Raw genomic sequence first — 15,399 nt, 5'->3', positions numbered from 1 at the left:
GTAGAGCTTTCAGAATTTTTAAGCATTGTCTTTTTGTGATATCAAAACATGGAACCCTACACCCTACTGGAGGCATCTCCAGTTAAATGTAGGTCACAAAAAAATTAGGCTCCTTTTGAAAGAATCGTAGAGAAGGTTTGTCCCTCAGCAATCAGAAAACCAGCTTGCTATAACATCTCCAACCTCCTTATTCAGGCATGTAGCTCCTCAGCTCAATGCTGCCTCTTTCAATATCTGTGGCAACATTTCCAGAAATGAGCCTAACCTGCCATGTCACAATGTTCACAAATAATCATTTGCAGGGGCAGAAGCTTTTTCGCCTTCACAAACTAGGGAATATAGTACAGGTATCAACTCTGCGAAGGGCAGATCAGGTCAAGCCTTATTAAATCGCTGCGTAAGTCGTTCAGACAGCAGGATGAGTCGAGTTCAGATTAGCATAAACACTAGAACAAATGTTGAGCAATCGACATTCACAGCATGACTTGTACAGCTTTCATAAGAACACCAACACCAGATATTTTAGAAGCAATTTGATTACATTTATTTCTGCTTATAAACACAAGTCTGAATGGAGTAGACTAAACAGAGAAGCAAATGCCCTGGGTTACATGAAGGTCAAGGCAGTTTAATTGATCCATCACACAATTTGCACATGAAATCTAAATGTTGTCAATGAACCATTACAGTCCTTGTCAGGAAACAGCCTACGAGCAGTCGCTAAACACTGACAACCTGACCAAAATGAAAAATTGAAAGCCACAGAAGTGTTGGCAACATATTATAAAGAACGGGTCAAAAAACAGTTCCTATTACTTAACATGAAATGAATGCATAAATCGTGCTCAACCTCGTTCTAACATGTCAATGACTAGATCACAATATTATTCATATGACTGGTAAAATTCCAGAATAACAAGCAATTCCCAACTTATTCGGCAACATTGATGAGTTATTGCCGATTCGTCAGATAGAATAACACTGACATAGGAGCAGCAATTTTACCTACTGAACAAACTAGAACCACTGAATTAAACAGGACATCGGTAAACTCCACAAACGGTTTGAGTCAAATTTCAGAGCGTTGATTATCATACAATACGGCTCAAATAAACTTTGAATCCAGATTAGACCATGCCAGTCCGGCTATTGCTCACTTCTTTTTCAATTCACAAATTGGAGCTCCTTCGAAGACTGACAAATTCTGGTCGAAGCCCTTCTTTTTATCAAGAATGGCTTTGAAGACGTGTTTACTTTTCAGTTCGTCTTTACCTCCAATACGACACTCATATATACTGCCGAGGTTATTTTTGGTTAAAAATTTCTTCACGGCACCAAGGGTACTCGACGTAAGCATTTTACGCTTTATGTTCATCTCATCAGACGTCCACCACAGGAGAACTGCTACATCATCGGCATTGGCATTTTCACTATCACCCATGCCGCCTCTTCGGAACCAGCAAACATAGTAAGCCGGATCTTCATCAGAAAACGTTAGCTCATTCCAGATATGGTTCTCTTCAGTTATGTCTCCTTTGGTAGCCTCTAAAGTGCTATCCAGAATCACCTTGCTTGGACTCCACTGCTTCGTGGTGGAAGCCTCGAATTTCAGCACGAAGGCACGCAGTTTACGGGCATTGAACTGTTTCACAGCCTCAACAGCCTTCGGATCCTTTACTTCAATTCCAGAGGTAGCCATGATCAAATAAGAACTATTTCGCTAACCGAATATACTGAAACAAAACACAAGCAACAATGTAGAAGCAAAACTAAGCTGTACCGCTCACCACCTCACGCCCAAGAATGTACTCGTGAGTCGTGATGGATAATGGTAAAACGAACTTCTTTCCGAGATGCTATGCTACGCTACACCGACTGCAACTATATATATCCGTATGAGCGTTCTTATACATCAATTATCATACATACTTTATAATTCATTGGCGATTATCTACATATTAGGTTATACATCCCATGAATGAACGTGTTCAATAAATCTCTGTAAGTAGCGGATGAATACATAGGCACCATATTGGGCTATGTGTAAGTATTCATTCTCTTAGCTATGACGTCATTCAATCGTCCGCAGTCGACGTTCGGGACGTTTCTTCTCACCGGACCACCATGTGGAAATCTGTATTGTGAGTGGAGTTGATCGTCATTCATTCTTCTAATATCGTCGCTTCTAATTTGTCGCGAGATTGTGTCGATGAAAAGACATCACGGAGTCAAAGCGACTTTGTAAATAAATTGAATCGAATCGACGTCTCGAATCTTTAGGGTTGTAACCAAGTCGCAAGTTAATCTCACTTTTTTAGTTTTGTCTCGAGTCAAGTTGAGTCATTTTCACTTCGCCACCGAGTCAAATCCGAGTCCAAGTCATCGAGCAGACGTTCGAGTCCAATTCATGGTATTATGACTCGAGTCCGAGTCCAATTCATTGTGTTGACTGCTCAGGGCTCAGTTTCCAGATAAAGTATTCTCTGCTGCATTACTTTTCATAAAGTGTGCATGCTTCTTATTTACTTCGCCTAGGTGGGCCCTGATCTTAAAGGCTACTCCAAGTTCTTTCGACACCTTCCTATCTTTTCATTGTATCGCAGTCTTGTGATGTTTTGAAACGATGATAATATTATTAAACCTGATTGATTGAAACGTGTATCGTTCGACATCCTCCATTTTGTTCATGACATCGCATTGTGTCTTATCGCATTGTACATTGTGTGTGACTGTTCAGATGAAAAATATAACCCAACGACGATGTTATAAACCCACTCATATAACTCAGCTGTTTGGTGATATCGAATGGTGATGAAAATATTATTAAACCTGATTGATTGATTGATTGATTGGTTCGCATTTATAATATGCTAATTTTCCTCACTTTTAATAGTTCTGGTCGCATTTTCAAGTACCAGTACCAATAGACGAACTCCCAATAGGGTGGTTATAGGCTACACTACTTTTCGAAATTACAACGAAACTAGTCTCGAGTCATATGACTTGGTTCGAGTCTTGTGTAATGACTCGAGTGCAAGTCGAGTCAATATACATGTTGACTCGAGTCGAATCGAGTCATTTCCGTATTTTGAGAAAATGACTCGAGTCAAGTCGCGTCATCAGAAAATCTTGACTCGAGTCTGACTCGAGTTGAGTCATGACTAGGGCTGGGCAAAATCGAGTACCTGAGTGATTCGATTCTGAATCACGTTTTATACTTCGAGTCGAGTCGAGTATTCGAGTAGCACTCATTATGACGTCATAGCCGAATGAAAGATGTCTTAGTTCAAATATGTACCTTTCTTGCCACTCGAAAGAATACAATGCCTGATATTTTTTGGACCATACCGATTTCATTGCACTTTGTGACGATGTTGTGGAGTGGTCAGGACTTCGGTAATGTGTTATTTCCAGTAACGTTAGTAGATATGTATGTTTCGTATGCAGCGATACGACCAAGCAAGGTTTCAAGGCTTGCACAGTGGAAAATAGTACCGAAACTATAATTCTCGTCGATAGATTAACTTTCAGTTGCGAGGAGTGTATAATTTCAGTACTCGAAAAAATCATCTTTTACTACTCGACTCGAATCAATAATATTACTCGATTCAGATTCGAGTACTCGAATCATTATGCCCAGCCCTAGTCATTACTCGAGTCATTACAACCCTGCGAATCATCCGGTACGGCCAATGATAGCAGGACAGTGGGCGGCAACCTGTGGAGTTCGTTACTGGTCCGCGAAAATTAATTTTATTTTAGCGCTGTGGTCAAGATCAGTGGTTCTCAACCTTTTTCACCTCGCGGACCGGTAAAATTTCAAAAAATGTCTGGCGGACCGGTGAGCTTTCAAAACTGAAATGAAGCCAAAATGTATAGTATGCAACCGTTTTTGTGCAATTTATGGTGCTAGAGAGTGACATTTAGAGGGTTTGGATCGTAATTAATTATCTTCATGATGGCATCTATGTTATTTTATGGAAGTGAGTCTGCTGAGTTGAGGTAAAATTGCCTTGTCCAGACAAACGTGCTGCTACCGCCGAGAGTCGTTTACAGTCTTTCGCACCGAAGGCCGAGGGTTTAACCGACCACGCCAACTCTAATACTATCCTTCTCTTTGACAATATCGAGCGAAGAAATGTTTCGGAGTCGAACCAAGAACCTTGTCGTGCTACCTTGCTCATTGCTCACTGCCACTAGACGCAGGCTACTCTGGCAACTACGAATACAATGTGTGCCGCAAGAAAACACCTTATACAGGAGGCAGCAGCTTTACCGGCCATCCGCAAATCCGGGCGGAAAATGCACTTCGTCAGCCCACCCCCAAAAACGTTGGTCAGCCCACAGGGCGATAAGCCGAACTTCCGGGGGCTTCGCCCCCGCCCAGACCCGACAGTTGGATGGATGCTTCATCAGTACTTGTGAGAACATTCATTCCACTCGGTGTAAGCAAAGAGTTCATGCTGCTTAATCGCGACAATAGCGAAGATTTTCATTCATGATTGAATCGATTTTCTCACTACCGCATTTTTGGCACACCTTTCGGAATCTCATGTTAACCAAAACTTCATTGTGTGCTGGTACGTCGTGGCGCGGTAATGGATGACGCAAAAATGCCTATTTCTATAAATCATGCGTATTCCACGGAGAAGGGCACCTAATAAGCAAGACAATTGTAGACACTAAATCGCGCAAAGCGCGAGAAGAAATTGAAAAATGTTGGAAAAAGTTTCAAAAAATACGCTATGATATATGTTCATTTGCAAAAGAATTTTGGGCCCTTTTCAAGCTCGGCCCCTCTCCAATTGGGCGGTTTGGGCTGCCCCATTTATGGTTCCGCACAAAATGAATGAATCGAAAACGAATGATCGCGCAAACATGACGGCTACTTATCAGCGAGATTTGTGGTACTTATTAGTGAGGCGCAGCATCGTGGTTCTGTTATTTTTATCCGCTCAAGAGATACAATGTACAATGCAATGCAATGAACTGATGCATGGTAATAATGTAGGGTTACCATATTTTGGGATTCTGAAAAGGGGACACTTTTTCAAAATTTCCAGACTTGGAATACTGGTATAAAATCCTGATGGTAAAGGTTATCTTTCTGGCACAAGTCTCGAAAAACCCTTCGGACCGTTATTTGACCGCTTATTTCCTATATCTCTGTCCAATTTCCACGTAAGTTTAACCAAAATTCTCAGAAAAGAGGTCAAATTCTCAAAAAGTGGACATATAGGCGTCCTGCGAAGACACTTGCAAAAGAGTCGAAAAGAGGACAAATCCTCTTAAAAGAGGACGTATGGTAACCCTATATTTAATGCAATTTTTTTGACATGGTAAAAAAGTCAAAATTAGGTCAAAAAATTCAACATTATTTACAAAGTTAAAATTTGTTTGCAACCTGCATTTCGTTTGTATCATATATTTTGCACTGCTGGTGAACTTATCGCTTGACATTTTACAGCTTGTAGCCTACTTTATGGTCTACCGTTGTAGACGGACCATTGCCTGGTCATTGTGAATCATAAAAATTAAAATTAAACAAATAGGTTGGCGTGGTGTTATGCTCAACCTACCGCAATATCCTAATTGAAGTAAGACTGCGTGGGCATGGGCATTGTATGATTATTATAGCAAGAAACGCATTGGCTGTTGTCAGCCAACAACTGCTATACTGTTAAACGTTCTTTCTACATTCCTGACGAGCTATATAGTGAGGACGGACACTTTCTACCTGAGAATGTAGGAAAGTATCTTTCGTTGTACTACAACAAATTTGTATTAGGCTATTTCTACCATAATAGGTGATGTAACTACTGGAATTCTTCATAGGCCAAGATTTCGCTAAAATAAAGTTTTTTTTCATGTAAAATTTGTCAGTTTTTGAGTCAAAAAGTTTTTTCAGGATAAACTGCTTCGTAAGGACTGACAGTTCGAACCAGAAATGAAGATAAGTAGTACAATTCTAACATTATGTGGGAAAACAGCTAATTTGCATGCGTTAGGTCAAAATTTGGTTAAAATTAATTTTTACAAGGTCAAAATATTCCGAAATTTTGATTTTTTAGGTCAAAATCTACCGTTTTTAGGTACGAAAATCGCCCTACCTACGATAATGGTGGTGCAGAGAATGTGCGCATGCACAGCAGTATTCGGTATCAGATAGAAATTATCGATACGTCCTTGCAGGACCGTAACAGCAATTCGTCGGCCCCCCTCCCCCCAAAAATCAGACATTGGTCTTTGGTCCCCCATAGGCTGATAAACCAAACTTATGGGGAGAGTCGTCCCCCATACCCCTTCAGCCTGTACGCTTTTTGCCGCTACTTATCAGCTACATTAGATGTACTGTTTCGTGCAGTGGTTGTCAAACTTTTTTAGACACGCCCCCCTTTGTGATAGTGAAAAAAATTCGCGCCCCCTTGTCGTCATATTAGAAAATGCAACCAGAATGCTAGCAATTCCAACGGCTAGTTTGATGGCATGGAAGGTTATGACAGTTGATGACATAATTCTCAAATATGAAATTCGGACTAAAGACAGAGCAATAACCATGAAAGTGAGGTAAATCGCGCCGAGCGCGAAAAAAATCTTCAGTTGACGTCAACTTCGCGGCCTTTCAGATGCTCTCACGCCCCCAAGGGGGGCGCGCTTCCCAGTTTGAGAACTGATGGTTTAGTGAGTCACCTTATCTCACCTAAACGCGCTCTTAATACATGTTTGAATCGGTCAATATGATCGGGAATTGCATTTGTACTGCCATCAATTTTTTATCCTCTCTCTGCTCAGGTAATCAGATTTACCGGTAGAGCTGAATGAAGTGTGTTGGAAAAGGTAGGACCCGTAAATAATAATTAAACATCTTCTGGCGGATTCGTTGGTATATTGACTTTGTTACATGATGCTATTTCGTGACCTCCAATATCTGCTATGTCAAAAGATATGGAAATTGCCATAACGTACTAAACTAAGAGGCGCACATGATTTCAAATCGGTATTTCTTTTCTGGCAAATAATTTTTCCCTGAGGGATGGCATTTGTTCTGCGGGGTTCAGATCGCCAGTACAGGAACATTCGGTGTCAGTCATTTAGGCGCCTATGGACAATTAAGCATATATGTAATATGTATTGTATATATATATATTGAAGCTTTTGGTCAGCACACGACATTCATTTTCGGTCAAGGTCTCGCTGCTGATCGTTCTGGCACACTTCTCAGAGTCGCATGTTAAATGGCTATAACCTCAATGTCTTGGTGCGTCGTGGCGCAGTAATGGCCGACACTGAAGCCTCCATTTGTATAAATGATGCGTATTTTTGTCGGGGAAAGGGTACCCAGTATTCAAGATATTGCAGCGCGAAAAATTTTTGAAAGAGTTGCATAAATTTCTCAACAACATACTCTGTAATTGATGGTAATTCACGAAATAATTTTGGGTCCCCTTCGAAGTCGCCCCCCCCCCCCAAATTGGGGGGTTTGGGGAGCGGTGGTTACGGTTCTGCGTCCTTGGAGGTCAACTAGTCTGATCACACCCGCAATAAACAGGTACACTAGTCTCTACACAGTGTGGCTGTTACAAATGTTAGTTAAAAAGGAAATTAAAAAACAAATTAAAAGATGGTAGCGAATCAATTATTCAATATCGGGCGAGGTATGACAACAGTGTTAGTGTGACGACAAAAGGTAATTATGTAGCTCTTTTTGAATCTATTCCAAGGCCATTCACAGATATGGTGATGCATTCCAGATGATAGGTCCTGAGTAGTCGATGGATCTCTTAGAACCGTAAAGATGCTCGAAAAAGGTTGACTATAATAGGCTGTCTCCAGAGATGGTCGGTAACGAAGTACTCTACTTTTTCGAACTACTGAAGTAGTTTTCCTCTACTTCTGTTACTTACTCAAGTAGATCTGATTTTTGCTACTTCTACTTCTACTTCATAATATTTTGTGATCTACTTACCTACTTTTCGCTATTTTCAGTTTGTCAAGTAGAAGTAGTTCAATCTTCCAATCAGGAAGATAGCCTGAGGAATTTCGGGGCTGTTTTCACGGAGTACCAACATTTAATTTCCATAAAAGTTGAGTGAAGCCTAGAATTTTCATCGCGCTTCGCGCGCAGTGGATATGGCTTTACCAGTATTATTTCACGAAAGTATCAAGTAGCAGGTTGGCGTGATTCCGTTCACACAGGGATATCTAGATATCCCTGAGTTCACACCACATTGTCGCCCTTCGCCCATATGAAATAATTTATCGCAGTAGCCTATATATGGCTCATCATAACGTTTGAAACTGATGTTTCGCAATCCAGCATTTACTTGTCATATCGTAATTTAGCATGTCCATGGCGCTTCCTAACCTGGGAAAGTGGACTCTGACATTTTTTGTTAGTTTTCGAGCTGTTTCAGCATACCACCAAACGTGTTCCACTTTTAGAACTAGTATATATGTTTCATTTTCAATTCCCAGTATCATATACTTTGAGTTATAATTAATATCAGTTCTTTTGTATGGATAACATACATGTTGAAGCATAAAAGCAAGTGTAGTAACGCCTTTAATTTCCGGAAATAAAGCTACAAAATATGGCATTTTTACGATCCCCCATATTTTTTATCAACGTTTACTAATCGCGCAAAGTGTTTACACCGTATCCTCTCAACTAAACTACCGACCTTATAATATGGGGGATGGCGCCATACCATGCTATTTTCTAAAACGGGCTGTTCGAGAAAACAGAATAAGTATCGCATTTCCATATCAATCCTATCATTTTCATCCCATGATGTGGACGAATGCTTATGCTATCGAAAATTGGGTACCTGCTGGTATGCATCAATGTGAATCAAGCTCGTCACCTTTCGCATAGCTCAATTTGCACCTTTATACAATCCATGTGAACAAATTAGGATCGTTTTCACAACTACTTACTTACTTGAGTACTTTTAGTGTCAGTCAATTCTACTTCTACTTCAAGTATTTTTGGTTGCTTATGGAAGAAGTACGTCTACTCGTACTTGAGTAGATTTTCACGTCGCTACTTCTACTTCTACTTGAGTAGCTTTCTTGACTACTTTGACCACCTCTGGCTGTCTCATTGTGGACCATTGTGGCCGCAACTTACAACAAAAAAATGCGACAGAAAACTTGCCACATAGCCTTGCTTTTAAAAAGGTCCTGATGTTGGAGAGAACGTCGAACAATTTTTACAATCAAGATGGTACGGCAATTTGTTGGCGGTGACAAAAAGCCAGGATAAAAAAACATGATAATGTATGAAAAAGTGCAGGAAAGAATAGCATCGAAGAAGAGAGTGACATCGGGCACTAGGTCAAGGTGGATACCAGTTCAAACGACCCCAACCCCCTTCTACATTCTTTGGGCAAAGCTACAAAGTACAATTCCATTATGGTACATTGCTCATATAGCTGTACATGACGTGCCTATATCTTTCTTCTCGTTCATCAGGTTACTTGGCACTATGAATATTCTGTTCGTGTATTGTAAATCAGAGGTGGTCAAAGTAGTCAAGAAAGTTACTCAAGTAGAAGTAGAAGTAGCGACGAAAAAATCTACTCAAGTACGAGTAGAAGTACTTCCTTCATAAACCACCTAAAACTACTTGAAGTATAAGTAGAATTGACTGACTTTAAATCTACTCAAGTAAGTAAGTAAGTAGTTTTGAAAACAGTTTTAATTGAGGCATTACTTCTCCTGCAGACAAAAGACCTAATTAGAACCCAAAGCATGATACTCCGAATATTTCACTAGGAATTGAAAGTGAAATACAAATACATCTTCTAAAAAGCGGAAAATATATTTCATGTCTTCTGTCCAGAAAGCTTCAAAGGTGATCTGCTAAAACGTTCCAAAAAGGCGGATTTTCCAGATTGGCCGGACACGTTATGGGCTGCTAGATAACGATAGGATAGGTAATTGCTAGATTGCGAAACGGTAGTTTCGAACGTTATGGTGGGCCATGTTTACTGTGATGAAATATTTGATATGGGCGACAATGCGGTGTGAACGGAACCACGCAACCCGATATCTAAATTATATTCAGCGATACCTTAGTTAAAACTGATTTGTCACTACATATCTACTGTGCGCGAAGCGCAACGAAAATTCTGGGTATGACATGACTTTTATGAAAAGTAAATGTTGGTACTACGTGGTATCACGTAACAATTTGAAACAGAGATCGTGTGTGCATGGCAATACAATCTGCAATGTGGCAATGGCAACGAAGAAGGTTTGAGTTTGATCTAACTAAACTATATGGAAAAGTGATTTCTTGTGACTTTTATTGGTACTCATACTTTGCTACATTGACTTTTGTGGGAATCTGGATTACGTACGGAAGGTACGTAATAGGCAACGTAATCGCGGCGTAGGCCTATTGATAAACAGGCTTCAAAGTAAACGAATCTCCTGTTCATTTGATACAGCCCATGGTTTTCGTCCACGCATCAACATTCAAGAAGTAGGTTTTATGTTTTGAATTCCAAGCGACCTTTCGCGGGCCGCACTCTAGCGGGTTATCAGACAACAGCACGCCTTCTAGAACATGCGTACTATTACCAGTTCGTATTTATTCAAGAGGCGCAATATTTCTTTCTGCTGTAAGCATTTGTACCGAGAAACTGCGTATTCCGATTGCTCGGGAGGAAGGACGTAGTTTATTTTTGTGCTTGCTGTTTTTGCGGCATATACACCGACTCATGCTACACATGCACACGATCTGAGCATATGCATACCATGAGTGCATGATGTTCATATTCCGCTGGACAAGGAAGTGCAGATATAGCCTTTACGGCTTTCTACGTCATGCACCACCTCTCCATGCTATCCCAGTAATGCACGAGCACCAAGCAGGGAAGTCATGGATACCGGTGTGTTACTAATCAGGTCTTTGGTCTGACCCGGTCGGGGATCGAACCCACGACCTACCGATTAAGAAGCCGGACGCTTCACCATTACGCTATCGTGTCGGTAGGGTCAGAGTGGGCTACCATTGAGTATGAAACTACTAGTCCTATACATCACGCAATGAACGAAGAAAAAATTTCAACTTGAATACATATGCTCGAAAATACTACACTTCAATGCTAATCTACGAATATTTTCGAAATATTTATGGGACATGGGCCCTTTGGCCCGCTAGTTAGTGGCTACGCCTATAAAACTGATTGATTGATGCTGACTTGATTTTTCGTCCGACATCTGGTTTATTTAAAGGTCAACTGCATCTTCATAGACAACTTTGCGGAATCGTGTTCAGAATTATTTTTTATACCGAAATTGCCGACTTTACATATTTCAAACTAATCGGAAATTGCCGTAATTTGGACTGAAAGTCTCAATATTGGGTTGTTTACAGAAAAAGCAGAATGTGCATTGTGACGTCAGGTACATGACATCTCTTCTCACCACCGCAGATGTTTGTGTACTCCCAATCGCAGGGCGATTATTTTAGTTGATGGCGGAAGTTTTGCTTGTAACGGATTCGTCAAGTGATATTGAAAATGAGTCTGAGTTCTCAGATGTCGAATGTAAGTATACCTTTTGCACTTACCTACGAAAATAATGTGGAAATGCAGACGCGTTTCTGGTGTTGATTCGCTCCATCCAACATCAGTGGAACCCTTATAGCAGCTTCGTGTAACGATAGGTCGTTTGTGTGTGATTATACATTACTAAGACTAACCGAAGCAGGTTAGTAATCAATAGTATGATCAGTCTATAGCTTGTTCAACGTAAGCCGCTTGTCTATAGTGGTATTTGTGAGTTAGTGCATCACCTCTTTACAGTTAGGAATCTTGGTATTATCAATGACAGGTGTCAGTATGGAGGTTGTCAGCTTATGATAAATATTAGGGAGAGTTTATGCAGCAAGAAGGTCCCCCCGAGTAACTGACAGAAGAATGCATCACAGCATTTCAATCAGTGTGTCCTGATGTTGATGCATTGGACATGACTCACTGTGGATATCAACAGGAATATGGCCACAGAATTATTACACCTCATTCAATGCAGGAGTGAATGAGTCTAATTCAGATGAAACGTCGAGTCAGCTGCCAAATAATTTCCTAACACAACAATTACACTTTTCAGGAAGCTGTGAAACACTGCGTAGAGAAATTTTGTTCGCTGGCCTTGTGGATCCCACGTAAAAACAACGAAACGAAGAATCCTTACTGCACGCGTTGTTACCGCCACCTGATCAAAATTCTCATCGACTACTTTCAAGAGATTTCAATTTTGCAATGCTTCCTTGTCAATGAATAGTTTTATTGAAAATAATAAATGCAACATAACTAATCCATCCGGACCACTACTGTGTCAGGGAGAGAAATATATCAGGTTTTGTGTTTGGCAATAGCTTCGTCCCAGCTAATTTTGAAGATGTCAGCAGTCAAATGAGGATGAACAATCTCAATAGAATTGGTCAACTCCGCCGTTCCTGGTCTTGTTTTGATGATTGCTTCAACTTTTTCATTGAAGTAATCTAGAACAGGTAAAAGAATATTACAAAGTTTTGGTAACAGTCAGATTGAAGGCAGTATACCAAATGTTGTCAGATTGAAGGCAGTGTACCAAATGTTGTATCTTAATGATTCATTAGAATGAAGGATTGCCAACTGCATCCTACAAAAATGCATATGAAATCTGATAAGTGTTGTTTTGTGTTTTGAACAGTTATAATATTACACAGTACCTAACATTTAAACTGTTATGGTGATAGTGGTATCTTTTCATCTCTACTGAGATGTCAACATATTGAGAGGTATGCCTACAACAACACAGATTACGATATCTTAATGGATCATCGATATTATCCTCTTATACTTTTGCTGCCGACATGACATGTAGGCTTTCCGGCTCAAACAGCTTCATCAGTGAATGATTTTGAGTTTGAAAACGTGCATCTCTTCCGTGTACCACCTTTTGTTCTTCCTGGAAAACTTGTTTTCGAAGATAAAGCCTAAATCGATATAGTGATATAGTGTTCAGTCAGGGATATCTGACACTCCCCATTCAGTAAATAAAATGACTAATAGTCTAATATGAATACATTTTTCATAAAAAGCTGGTTAGCCACGTTAGCGTTCTGAAGTAGGCTGGTCAGTGGTCATAGACTCCATTTTCAGTAAGTAAAGCCTCTACTTTTTCAATTAGTGAAGTTGATTTATTTCAGACTACTACACTTATACTATATAGTTTTTGAAGGCATAATTGTTTCTACATGTACTCGAGTGCAAACAATATAAGTACAAGAAGAAACGGTAACTTACACTCTTACAATACTGGCAGACACAATACATTTCCACTTACCGATTCCAGCCGCTTAGCGGGACTTTTGATCTCCACCCTTAGTAGGTTTATAGCATTCCTCTGACATCTTCTTTCCATAATTTTTTTGTTGCAAGAATATGAAGTGAGAACCGGCAGTACGTGTGAGAGTATCAACCATACGCTACATGACATCTACCTCGATGTCTGATCTTCTTAACAGCTTTCATGACCACACTGAAAGACCCAAATCCACAGAAAAAAGTGTATAATCAATCCCAAAACTGACCAAAAGGTATAACTTTCTGTTTACCAGGACTTGTCGTGTCAGTTACATGACGTCATTTCATGGTTGAATGATTTCGTTTCCGTTTTATTGCTTTTCTATTTGTAAATTAAATTACGACCAAACTATTGAGTATTCGCAATTTTTATTATTTTATCCATGTTCCTAACCACATAATGTACGAAATAAGGCAAAGTCATTTTTGAGATGCAGTTGACCTTTAACTGAAGTAACGAGCCGGAACGATTTTCTATGATACTTTCGTTTTACTTTGCGCCAATGCTCTATTGTGGGAAAATTTCGGTGACAATTGCGGAAGTACACGATATCGTCTCTGATTCTGATCGCATGTCATCTCTCATCTCCGACTCCCAGTCTCATCACACGCTATCGGATGTGTCCGGGCTTACGGGGTTCACCTTCTCCGTCTATGGTGGTAATAGCAGTTGCACCTTCACTGCGTGAGTAGTGTAGGCAGGGGGGGTTAGCGTATCGACCTACAACCCATGTGTCAGTGTCTTGCGTTGCGGATTTAATGATTGTGATTGGTGAGGCACTATATAGCTATGGTCTATATAACAGCTACATTATCTCCATGCTATCACAACTTCACGTTACATACTACACTGCCTGTACTCCAGTATGGGATCGGTGTCCTGTGCTCACACTATGTTTCATTTTTTTATTATTTTTTATTAAATTACTTGAACTTGCAGAATCATCGCTGCTCACCTGTTATATTAGGCAAAACTTACCGAGATTCCAGTAGGGCCTGTACATGAAGTCGATGCCACATTGTTTCACTGCGGTGCGATTATACGATTGCTATGCAAACAATCAATTGTTCATGTATTGTTTCACTGTGCTGTCAGTAATTGTACACATAACATGATAACAACCAGCCGAATTTCATATCCCTGATAATTTTGTGGGGAGTCTGGTGCTCTGACATTATAAATACTTGGATTTTCGAAATCAGTGCGTTTGATTAATGCCAGTTATTATAAATTCAGAGCTGAATATGATGAATTACGCTGTCACAGGTGACGCTTGGCTCGTCTGTGCCTCATCTCTACTTTGGCCTTATTTCTGTGAACAAGGCTGTTATCCATCACTACCAAGATACTTTGGTAATTTTTCAACCATACTGATTGCATTGAACTTTGTGACAATGTTGTGGGATGGATCAGTACTTCAGAAATGTGTTATTTCCAGCAACGTTCGTTGCTTTCTACTATAGCCTATGTTTCGCATGCTGGGACATGACTAATCAAGGTTTTTACAGTGGAAAATACTATCGAAACTATAATCCTCGTTGATAAATCAACTTTCAGTGACGAGGAACGTATAATTTCAGTACTCGAAAAAATCGTATTTTACTACTTGACTCAAATCATTATTAGTTAGTACTCGAATCAGCCCTAGTAGTCACACATGAACATAGGTACAACTCACTATTATTACTAGGGCAAGTTTTTGCAACTTTTTTTTACAGCTTACGGCAGCTTCCTAAATATACTCGTAACATATGTAGGATGCTGTTTTAAGCTGTTTGAAGAAATCTTAAAGTGCAACTTTTTGCAACTTTTGTCCATTTCTTCCATGCAACTTTTTGCAACTTTCTCGATTTTTCATGAAAGTATTTTCGATTTTGGTGAAATACACGGCCAAATTCGACTGAAACACTGTAAATCAGCACCGAAATAACGCTTTTACGGGTATTTCGGGAACTGAGCCGGAAAATTTACCCTTTTTTTTTAGTCAACTGAGCAAAATGCAACTTCTGCAACTTTTCAACTTTTTTCAAAAATAAA

The 15,399-nt window shown here is 39.9% G+C and overlaps 2 long non-coding RNA genes across 2 annotated transcripts; one reads left to right on the top strand and one right to left on the bottom strand.

Annotated features, from left to right (window-relative positions):
• Positions 1–11,259: 11,259 nt before the first annotated feature.
• LOC145433838 (uncharacterized) lies at positions 11,260–12,331 on the top strand. Its single transcript, XR_013913205.1, has 2 exons — positions 11,260–11,558; positions 12,121–12,331. It is a non-coding gene; the product is annotated as an uncharacterized LOC145433838 (long non-coding RNA).
• LOC145433839 (uncharacterized) lies at positions 12,266–13,804 on the bottom strand. Its single transcript, XR_013913206.1, has 2 exons — positions 13,342–13,804; positions 12,266–12,514 (listed from the first exon to the last, which is right to left on the bottom strand). It is a non-coding gene; the product is annotated as an uncharacterized LOC145433839 (long non-coding RNA).
• Positions 13,805–15,399: the final 1,595 nt, after the last annotated feature.

Source organism: Botryllus schlosseri, chromosome 2 (genome assembly GCF_051294905.1).
Source record: "Botryllus schlosseri isolate E-star chromosome 2, Bs_hap1, whole genome shotgun sequence".
Classification (NCBI taxonomy): Eukaryota; Metazoa; Chordata; class Ascidiacea; order Stolidobranchia; family Styelidae; genus Botryllus; species Botryllus schlosseri.
The sequence above is the reverse complement of the archived record's forward strand: the minus strand, read 5'-3'. Positions and strand labels throughout refer to the sequence as shown.